Source organism: Cryptomeria japonica, chromosome 6 (genome assembly GCF_030272615.1).
Source record: "Cryptomeria japonica chromosome 6, Sugi_1.0, whole genome shotgun sequence".
Taxonomy (NCBI): domain Eukaryota; kingdom Viridiplantae; phylum Streptophyta; class Pinopsida; order Cupressales; family Cupressaceae; genus Cryptomeria; species Cryptomeria japonica.
Genome location: NC_081410.1, coordinates 202,174,402 through 202,186,532, shown reverse-complemented (window position 1 = coordinate 202,186,532; position 12,131 = coordinate 202,174,402).

Genomic DNA, 12,131 nt, shown 5'->3' with positions numbered 1-12,131 from the left:
TATAATAGGGTATTGAATGTTATATATTATTTTCATCATATGCTTACAAGAATGGTTGTGGAGTTTAATAGAAAGAGAAAACAATTATCTATCACATCATTTAATAGTGGTTTTGTTCATTGCAAGAAATCTATTTTCCCAATTTGCTAATATCATATGGAAATAATTTAAGAATTGGGACTATTTAAAATAGGTTCCTAAGGAATATTCTAAAAAATATTTTTGATTAATTGTAAAGTAGGTTTTGAAGGGACCTAAAACCCCATTTACAAAATGTTTCCATAAGGATACTCATAGACAACCAATAACCAATGGCCAACAAAATTGCTAAAACACACAAGAAATAGAGACACCAACATAGAACAACAAGAAAATAGGGAGCAAACCAAAAAATACTAATGGAGGTTTTTGAGAGCCTTGGCAACCTTGGCCTCCATCTCAATTTTATCCTACTCAGTAGAATTCTTTAATTTTCTCTGATTTAGAGAACACAAACCCTTCTCATCAAGATCCCTGATTAACCTTATCAATGCTATCCAGAAAAAAATAAGCCTTGTTAGAAGACTTAGAATAATGAAGCTTTTGTCACTTATCAATGAGACACTTTATTCTCTCAACATTATTGTGAATAGTTTTATAGCTCATATTGACCAAATTAATCCAATAGTCATTTAACTTTTTTATCTTGGCCTTGAGCCCAACAATACGCCCTTCATAATTTATTTTCATGATGTTTACAACCTTATCAACATTTTCTAGAATTGCTAACATTTTCTTATCATCGTCCTCAAACTTGGAAATTCCTTCTCTATTTTGAAGGGTTGCAATATTTCTTTGCAAGGACTGAGTTCTTATATTGACATGATTAATCTCTAAAAATAACCACTTCGACATTCTAAATTGATCTACAATTGCATCCCTAGTCACCTCAAGCAAGTCCTCTAGATCCTCTCTTTCAAAATTTAGGAAAGGAGAATCCTTATGCAAATGTCTAGGAAAAGGAGGGTGGGCTTCTCTATCCTCACCAACTCTAAGGGAAGAGGGAGGAGAAGAGGAAAGCCCTATAATACCTTTGCTAGTGGTATCACAAATTTTATGGTTAGGATTATTTTCTACTTCATCCCCAAAATTATGCATCATTATCGAATCATCACCTAGACAACCCAGACCCTTAGACCTCAACGTAGCCACATTAGCCTTCTTCATTTTTTTATGTTACCCTTCAGATCTTGAGGGGGAAGGCTTCCATCTTCTAGGAATTAGACTCACTCTCTTTTATTATCCACTCCTCATCCCCAAACTTGGCATCCCCTATTTTAATATCCATTTCATCCCCTATTTCAAACCCTAACCCTTCATTATTAGCTAGAGGAAGGGAACCATCCTTTCGGCTTCTAGATTTAGGGGGAGAGGGAAGGAACTTGACATGCCCAAGGATAAAGAGGATTAAACCCTCATGCAAAATATGGTTCCTCTCATTTTTTCTATGCTCTTTAATTCCTAACTCCAAAGAAGCTAATACGTAATAGGGAAAAGATACCTTCTACTTATGTCTAAAAAAATTCAACAAAGTCAAATGAAAGTTGAAAACAGTCATGTAAATGCCATCCAAGGTGAAGTATTGCATAATCACCTTAAATTGAGACACCCAAATAGATTTGGGGGATTTGATGTGGTATCAACCAGCATTAACCTTCTTCACCAATTTATTTCCCTCCTTTCCTTTTAGAAATTTCTACATGGGCATCTCTGAGGATTTCATGTCTCTAAAAAAATTCCTTCCCTCTATTGGGAGCCCAGTTATCTCTACAATAAGCTCCCTGGTGATCTCAACACTCTTATCATAGACTAAAAGAGTCTAGTCCTTCCAACTATTCAAGAATAATTTGAAGTTTTTAGATCTGATCCATGGACACACTTAAAGTAGGGAGTCACACCACCCTTCATCAGGATTCTCCAAACCTTTGAATTTGTTTTAACATCATCACATGTAGTAGGATAAAGATTGTTCCTCTGACCATCCATTGTGAGTAAAGGCCAAAATATCACAACCAATAACATGCCCCACACATTCACTTTCAACAAAATCACCCTAAAAACTACCTTTTAACTCCCCCAAAAGGAAAACTAGGCAAGAATAACACCCACAATCCATGTGGTGATCATGAAATGTCAAGGATTATCTTTACAATCATTAATTAAACTCACCACCTAATCTCCAATAAGGACCTTAGAAAATTCAATGAAAATAAATGACATAACCTCACCAACCATGAAGCAAAACATATTTAATCATTTCTTCAACATTAGGTAAAAGGGGATCATTCCTTTTCCATATAAACTCATTTCTCCTTTATGCACTAGTACTAGGGAAGGAATTTGTGAAGACATTCCCTTCCCTAAAGATATGGGACATAAAAAATTCTTTAAAAGAGCTAAACAAAAGAAGTGAATCATTTATCAAGGTCTGAATAGACCAACTAGGATTCTAAGTCCCCTTCAAACACTGGATTATGTTGAGAGAAACACTTTATATCTAGACTTTCTTATACCCCTAAGAATGAGAAATTTTAAGGCCTTGATAAGCAACAACCACCTCAGCATGGTAATTGGTCTGGATTACCAAAGGGATTCCCACTACTGACAAAAGCCTACTAAATTTATCTCTTGACACTCCCCCACAACTAGCGAGCCCCAGATTTCCCCTGGCCTCCCCATCAAAATTAATTTTGATCCAACCTAGAGGGGGAAGACACCAAGCTATGTTATCTATAGAATATTTAGATTTCTTAATAGGACAAAAGATATCATAGTCTAATCCTAAATTTTTAGCAACCTATAAATCATAATCAACCACCATCACATGGAGAAGTTAGAGTTAGACTCAAAATTCCCAACTTGGAAATTTTTCTTAATAGCTTGACTAATTTTAAAGGACACAGTTGAATAAAATAACACGGAATCTCTAAAGTTATAGCTATACATTTCCTTCCACACTCCCCAATCTACATGAGGGATAATTAAAGACCAAAGGAAGGAGAGACAAAAGTTATACAAAGGGGCATCCCATTGGACCCACAAGTCACTCAAAGAAAAGGCAGAGACCTAATGCAAGTTCAAAAACCAAAAATATGAGTCCAAACATCCCAAACAAAGGAATGGAGCAAAAGGAGATAATGAGATTTTTCTAACTCCAGATAAAAAAGGGAACATCTATTTGCCAAGGAAATACTTCTTTTATATAGGTTGTCGAATGTAAGAGCTTTGTTTTGAATAAGTAGCTAAAAAAATGTTTAACCTTAGGAATCAACTTAGGATTCCACACCAAATATCAAAAGGGGGAACGCGAGATGGGTTGAACAAGAAGAGAAAAATTAGAAGTAGTTGCAAACTTCCTTGAAGGGGTGGGACACCAAACAACCCAATCAAGGATAGGCAAAACAAGAATAGGCATGAGATACAACATATATTGAAGGTCAAGGAGACCTTGCTCCATAGAGGATGGATCCTTCCATTTTCCATTGTTAATATAGATAGAAACCATTCCTCCAAATATCTTGATGTACATATCCTTAAAGGGACAAATATTAGGCAACTCAATGATCAGGCACTGACCTACCCACCAATCAACCTAGAACCAAATAAGCCCTCTATTCTCAAGGGCCCATCTGAGACCTTTAGAAATCAAAAATTTGGACTTGAGAATATAATTCCACAAAGATGATTCAGAAGTATGATTCTAGGATTCCACAAAATGAGTAAAAATTGGAGGGCCCCAAACACATTTGCTAATCATAAACTTATTCTATTCCTAATTTTTGAAAAAGTGCCTCCACAATTATTTAGACAATAGATAAATTAAACTCTCTTAATCTTTTGATACCTAGACCACTAAATTTTTTAGGCTTGCATACCTGATCCCAAGAAAGGAGATGGATTATCTTTTTCTCTTTATCTCTTGAATATAAAAAATTCCTTTCGAATATTTTTAATTTTCTCCATAAAATTTGAGGGGATATTGAATAAACTCATTGCATAAACTAGTAGATTTTGGAGGCTAGCCCTGATGAGTCAAACTTTTCTAGCTTGGTTGAGAAGGGTCCCTTTCCACACCACAAGATTTGAATGGAATTTATCAATAATCCCTACCTAGAAAGAATTAGGGACCGAAATACCACAAAGGGGAGGCTAAGATAAGTTGTAGGAAGATCCTTAATTTTACATCCCAAAATATGCAAAATTCTCCTCTACTTAGGATCTAGGGTGTTTAGAAAAAGAGAGAACTTTTGGGATATCTTATCTTCTAACCAGAATCTGCTTCATATTAAGAGAGAATCAATTTAAAAGATTTAGATTTCATGATCGAAGATTCCCTCATAATTAATGTACCATCAACAAATTGTTAATTTGAACATATCAAAATACTAGATGAGGGAGAGAGTCCCTTCAGCAAACCGCCATCCACCATCTTTTGAAGATATCTACCCAGAACTTCAGCCATAATAATAAAGAGAAACGGGGATATTAGATTGCCCTTTTTGATTCCATGAGAGTTATTGAATTTGTCTGAGGGAGAACCATTAATGATCACAAATAATTTAGGCATGGAGAAGAACTACCAAAAAATCTCGAGAACATTAGAAACAAAACCAAAGGTCTTAAGAACCTTAAAGAAGAATTGCCAACTAACTCATTCATAATATTTTAACAAATCTGATTTGAGAAATAAATATCTTTCTAATTACTTCCAAGAGAGTGGATATTCTCATGGACAATAGCAATAGAGTCCAAAATTTTGTGACTAGGAACAAAATCTATTTTATGAGCTAAGATAATCACCGAAAGGATAGTTTGAAGCCTAAGAGCCATGACTTTCAAAAAGATCTTATAAACTAAGTTACATAAGCTAATTGGTCCAAACTTGTCAAAGGAGTTATCCCTAGGGATCTTTGGCATAAGCACAATAAAATTAGAATTTAGTTATTTAAGAAGAAGCCTACTTTCGAAGAACTAATTAGTAGCATCAAAGATATCCTTAGCTACAATATCCCAAAAGGTTTTTTAAAAAAAGGGGCAAACCATCATGGCTAGGGGATTTATTATCTTCAAAAGAGAAAAATGCTTTATTTATCTCAGCATCAGAGGGGATGAGCCCCAACATCCTATTACAATTCTCCCCAATAAGATTGGGAATAACATTTAGGAAGCTCTCCTCACAACTAGCATCAAGATTACCTTCAATTGATAATAAATTAGAGAAGAAATCAGAGGCCACCTCCATGATACTCTATTCCTTATCAAATAAATGACCATCCTTAAAATTTTGGGTAATCTGAATAGAGACTATGTATTTCATAGTAGAGAGATGGAAAAATTAGTTTTTGAATTCTCACTTAGTAGCTAAATAGATCATGACCTTTGCTTCCATAATTCCTCCTCCTTCGATATGATATTGTGGATCTGAGCAAGAAGATCATTTTTTTGAGATTAAATATGATCTATATATCCATTTGATTGAATAGAACTTTGGATAACCTTTAACTCCCTTTTGATACATTCTTTTTCAGAGAAAATGTGACCAAAGGAGGACTTATTCCATTTTTTCATATTATATTTAATAAATAAAAGTTATTTAACTACTCTATACATATCAGTATCATCAGTGCTAATGCTCCATGATTCTATAATCATACTTTTAATATTATGATGCTTTAGCCACATCTTTTCAAAATGAAAGCGAAATCACTTCCATCCCAAAAGATCCACCAAGAGAACAATAGGGAAGTGATCAAAACCAAAATTAGAAAGCATCAAAAGAGAGCAAGAATATAACTTAAGCTAGTCCAAAGTTACAAAAACATGATCTAATTTTTCCTAAATTAGATGAGCACCAACTTGTCTATTTCACCAAGTGTAAGTAGCTCCTTTAAGATCTAACACCAAAAGATATGTATCCTAAATGAAATACATAATATCAAGATGACTATCTAGAATAATTTGAGATACTCCCATCTTTTCATCTTCTTTAAGAAAGGTGTTGAAATCTCTAATCACCATCTAGCTAGAATAACATATGAAGATTTAAAATCAGATAGCTTAGACCAAAGTCTTCTTCTAACTGACTTATTATTTGGGGCATAAATATTAGAGGTGATCCAAGAGGAACCATCATGCAAATGACTAAACAAATTTTCAACACAGTCATAATCCTCAAGGAGAGGAGAACCTTTAACAATTCTAAGATTCCAAAAACTAGCAATCACACCTAAAGCACAACCAACATTAGAGCTATAGAAACCACAATCTTTGAAGAACAAATTCTTGAGTCTTTTTGTCTTGTCTTTCTGCATTTTAGTTTCCTAGATCAACGAGATATCTATTTTATGATCTCTAATCATATTCAACAATATGTCATGCTTATGAGGGTGTTTTAACCCTTGCATATTCCAAGATATCATTTTAATATTATTCCTTAAGATGTGCTCTTCAAACACATGTCTGGAAGAGTCTTTTGTAATCCTTTAGCTATCTCCATCTTACTCTCTTTTTCCCTACTTTATTGTGGAGAGGATTTACATTGTTTCCCAGATTCACCATAATTATCTTTTTGTCTATTTTTTTGTTGTCACCCCTTGAGATGATAAAGTAGATGTAAGCTTTCTTTTATTACTATATTTGACTATAATAAAAGGAGTTCCCTTAGATTCATCAATGGGTGCACCATTAACCATTTTAGGTCATAGCCCTAAGATTGACTTGATTAACCCCTTGAAATCAAAAGAAGCTAGGGACACCTACTCTCCATCCTCATGTTTAGGGAGACAATTCACCATGGGTACTTCCTAATTGGTATCAACTGATAGTATCCCATTACACTCAAAAACAACACTCTTCAAGGTCTGACCAATAACATCATCCAAGAGAACATAATTAGGAGGGGGGAGACCCTCCTTCCATAACAAATCTATAGAAGACAACTCCTTATGAGGAGACAAATCAAACACCTCCTAACACACATTATCACAACCCAATGAGATCTAACCAACAGAAGGATGAGGGACCACCACTCCAAAAGAAGAGATGTCAAAGGCCAAAATATCAACTTCCCTATGAGAAAAAACCTCATTAGGAAGAGATGATGTATGGGGCACAAAATCACTGTTAGGTAGAATCACTTTAGGGTCCTTATTACTTTTCTCACCACCCTTAGGCGGAGCCACCTTAAAGTTTCCATTACCTTTCTCCTTCCATACTTTCTTTGTAGGTTGGGATTCAAAAGGGAAATTCTTAGCCCAGTGTCCCACATGTTTGCACAAAAAACATGAAAAGGGTACAGATTCAAACTCAACCTTTTGGACCCAAACACCCAGCTTGGAGTTAATCTTAATAGTGGAAATAAAATTAGCAAACTACTCCATGCTTTCACAAATGCGAGCAAATACCAACCTCTTGTGAGAAGAGTTCATTTCATCAATAGTTCAAAGTTGACCAAACGAAATTGCTATACCCTTAAAAATCTCTTCATCCCATTATTCTAGAGGGAGGCCAAGCAATCTGACCCTAACCAAAATAACATTTTAACATTTACCAAATAAGTTAAAACCAATCTCCTATTTTTTAAGAGATAAGGTCGACTTGAAAATAAGCCAAGGGCTTCCACATAATATGTACCATACCTCCTCATAGGAAAAAGAGAAGGAGAAGAAGCCCATAGCCATAACTGAAACATCAACTTGGTCCTTAGTTTTCCATTCATTCTTTGTAAATGATCAAACCCGTTCAATATTAGAGTGAAGGACCAAAAAATTTCCCCTAAGAGAAATTTTCATTAAGGAAACACTCTTATCAATTAAACTATCTAGAATAGAGATAGAAAACTCACTAGCCACAAGGTTAGAAATCTTTTAAAGAAAAGAGAAAGAGCTCTTATTCTTAGGTTTTATAAAAAACAAGGTAGACTAGTTGGAAGCTACACCCATGCATCTACAAAAGTCCTTATGAGAAGATACCCCACTGGGAAGAGGAGCTTTGAGGTGAGAATCTCTTAAAGCACCATCCAATGAAGATGGGGTTGAGAAAAACCTTTATAACCACAACCTATCTCATCATATGTATTATTTGGGCCCAAAGAAATAAAGTCCTTGAGAATTGACAGTCCATTCCCCTTTGACAATAACTCAATATAAATAACACTACCTTGCCAAATGCCAATAGCAAGGCCTTTGCTACCCCCAAAATTTGCACTGACACCACCATTTAAACCACACAACTTCAAAGTTGAGTTTTTTTCTCCTTCCTAATTCAAACGTGCCACTCTAGCTGAAGAGACCTCCATTCTAGTGTAATTAATGATAATATGTTTATATTATTTAAATGACAGCCCCAGTTTATTCCTAAAAATGTTGATTAAAGGTTGAGGAAAATTTGAAAAAAAGAGGGGTGTCGAGGAAGTTGAAACCTTGCAAATAATGTGCCAAAAATTAACGAGGATAACTTTCTACCACTTGCATTACCTTCCCTATCCCTAGAAAGCATCAAAATGAAAGACTAGAATAAGAACATAACAATAAAAATTTGCCCAATGTCACCCACAGCATCGGATAAATCACCTGTAGCGTTTGGCAAAACCCTTGCACATTATCCACCTGAAAGCCATATTCCTCCATCTCCACCAAAAAAAAAGAAAGAGAAGGGATTCTACTTCCTCCTCTTCAATGGCAGAGAAATAGAAGAAATGGAAAATTAGAGAGAAGACTAAGCAAATGTAGTTATGAAACAATTAAAGAAGCAAATATATATAGAGTAGTCTAGGAAAATAGCTAGACAAGGGTTGAGAAAGTGAAAACTTAGAGAAAAATTTGAGACACTTAGGTCTAGAGTAAAATCCCAAATGAAGAAGCATAAGTAATGAAATCTTCAAAATAACCAAAATCCATAAACATGTTCTCATCATCGGGATTGGGGGTAAACAAAAGTCTCCTAAAAAGGATAATGTTTTTGTCTTGATATTGACTCTCAGATAAAATATTTCTTTGGGAGGCATAAAAGGGCAACTAAGGGTGAAATGTCACTAGATGAATAAACCACTAGGGAGAACACATAGAAGGGCCAATAATAGTACAACTCAAAGCATGACTTGGACATTGATGACCCATTCACAGAAGGGTCTATAATAGTACAACTCAAAGCATGACTTGGACATTGATGACCCATTCACAACTAAGAAAAGTGCTAATGAAATACTAAGCCCTGAATAGAAAGAGATAATCCCTCCAAAGAGAACTTATAGTGATGATGTTGAGGGGTATGTGCACCAAGATGGTGAACAAAAAAGTGGGCCACTCACCTAAAAAAAATTCTAGTTAATATGTTTAGGTTTTTTGAAAATTAAAAAATTCTAAAGGTGTTACAGATCAAAATATTCAAGCCTTAATGTGTACAAGGTTTTTTGAATTAAAACCCTATATGCATTAAACTGATAAAAAAAACTAATAAAGTTTTTTTTTATTATGTTTTTTAAAAAGAGGGTCGGCTAGATCATTTTCACCTGCAACCCTCACAACAGTGCTAAAAACCCTCATCAATAGTTGTAGCATCCTAAATTGTACTCGCCTACAATTTTGTCCTCACTTAGACATCACTTTGGTGCTTTGGCTTATGAGGCCTGATTGAAGTGATGATTCTGCTCACACAATCTATCAAATCTGATTTTTCACCATCTCTATAGTCTCTCTCCAATCCTAGAGCCCAATTTCCATGACCATGGTGTTGGGTGCCTCGGTCCTAAATCAAGACCATAGTGCCCAACACTATGGTCCTCTCAATTAGGGGCCATCTTGGGGCCTCATAATGGTCACATAATTTGAGTGGGAACTTAGATCCCATGCTAGCCTACTCTAGAGAATTAATTAGATTTTTTGGGTAGACAAGTATAAAAGGAGGTCTACCCTCTCATTTTAAAACTAATCGATCAATTTATCATCCTACACTCTAGAAAATTCAAATGAGCAAGAAATTAGTCATTCATCAAGCGGACCAAAAGTGAAGTCAAGTTCAAGCATTGAAGATGGCAGTCATGATCAATGTTTTCTGAAGACATCCTACATAAAACCCTAATTGACTTGTGTGAAGACAAACAAAACTTCATCAAGGTAAACATTGTGTTTTTCAACATTACATTTCAAATTCAGTCTTTCCCTCAGAATGAAATTACTTTACTTCAGTCTTTCATTGCATTTATCAATTCAATTTCATGGTTAATTCCAAAGTTGTGATTTGACCTAAGGCAAACCCCTATTCCCAACATATTTCCCTTTCTTTCTGAGTGCAAGAAATAGGTGTGTAACTATACTCGAGAAATCCAGCAGAGTCAGCAATGACGAACATGTGGACTTTCCACGACAAAAAATTGAAAGGACCAGGGCAAATTTATGCTACCTATTCTCAAAAAATCAGGCCAAACTTTTGGGAACAAGTCCAACACATCTTATTTTGCCCAGATCCAAGTTTGTGGCTTAGTGGGATATCTGTAGCTTACTGTTTATGTCAGATTGCTTCAATACTTCATTGTTTTGCCCCACTTTCACAATTAATACAATTCAACTTAAGAAAGAGGTGAAATCATAACTAACCAATTGAATCCAATCAAAATCTCAATCTCTTTCGCATAAGGGCTGAGCCTAGATATATTGGGTTCAAATCTCTTTCAATGTAATTGGATTAATTAGGCTAGTTAGTGGTTTTATCTTAAACTCTACTTCTTAATTTCCATACATTATAATAGCATTAAAAACTTCATCAGGTTTCAGTGATTTGCAACCTAAAACACCATGTCATGACGTCAAAGAGGTAGTTCTTCATTTTTTGTGCATTTTAATTATTTTTATTAAAATTTGACTATTTTATTATTGTTTCTTATTATCAAATGCTCAAAAGCCTATGCTTGAACAAAATTTTCCTCAGAAAAACCCTAGGATGGCCAACCCTTTGACTCCTCCAAGAAACCTCCCACGACACAATGGAGATGATTTATTACATTGTTTACAATAAAAAAAAAGCCACTATTTTTTAGTTAGTTTCTAGATTAAAGACTTTAGAACATCCCATTTCGATAGCCTTTGAATCAATGATCACAATGTTAGAACAATTACCAATCAAATTACTAATTGGAAAACTTATAGGGATTCATGTCATTAGTATTATGAAAATGAATTGTCATATGATGCATTGAAAGATAAAGAAGTAAGAAAAGAACAAATATGTTATGTTTTCACTTAACTTAGAACCAATGAGCATCTTGCTCTTAATTCAAAGAGGTTTCTAATACATTGGTGTGATCATGATGCAGGGGCATCAGGAGTATCATAAAATACCATTTTGTTATTTTTTGGTTTTTAGGTTGTTCTATTTGTGTTTGGGTTAAATAAGGTCATTTAAGACCATTTGGGATCAATTTGATCCATTTTGAAACGATTCTATGTCAATTTGTCAATGTTCTCAAGACAAAAACTTGTAAAAGTTGCATTTTTGGTTATGGGAAGTTGGTGGTCAGTTGTAATAGTTGTAAATGATTTTAAATGCATAAATATGTACGTAAAACTCAAATGAAAATGTGGGAGATGGATTAAATGAGAAGAAACATTGTCCTCATCATCAAGTTTAAACGTTATCAAGTGGGTATTAGTAAGATTACCACCATTTTCGCACATTTTCTAATCTTTCTAACCATATAATTTTCTTAGATTTGAGTAACATTAACATATTGATTTCTTTTACCAATGTTTCCATACTTACCAGAGACCTATGTGTACCATTTTTTTTATAAATTTTGACCTACTTGTCCAAATTTGAAATAAATTATATATTTTTGTTCTACACTTCATTCTCTACACTTTCAAAAAAAATGCATTTTTGCTTATTTTGGTGCAAGTTGTGTGACCCACATGAACAAGTATCTAATTTTTCAGGATGCATCCACTTTGAAATATACTTTTAAAAAAATTACAAAAAAATACAAAACTTTTAGTAATCACTCTTAACTATCTACCAAAGGTTTTTTCATAATGCTAAATGCAACGATAACTTTTTTGACCCGCACACCAAATGTTATGTTATGTTTTGCTAAAAAAAAA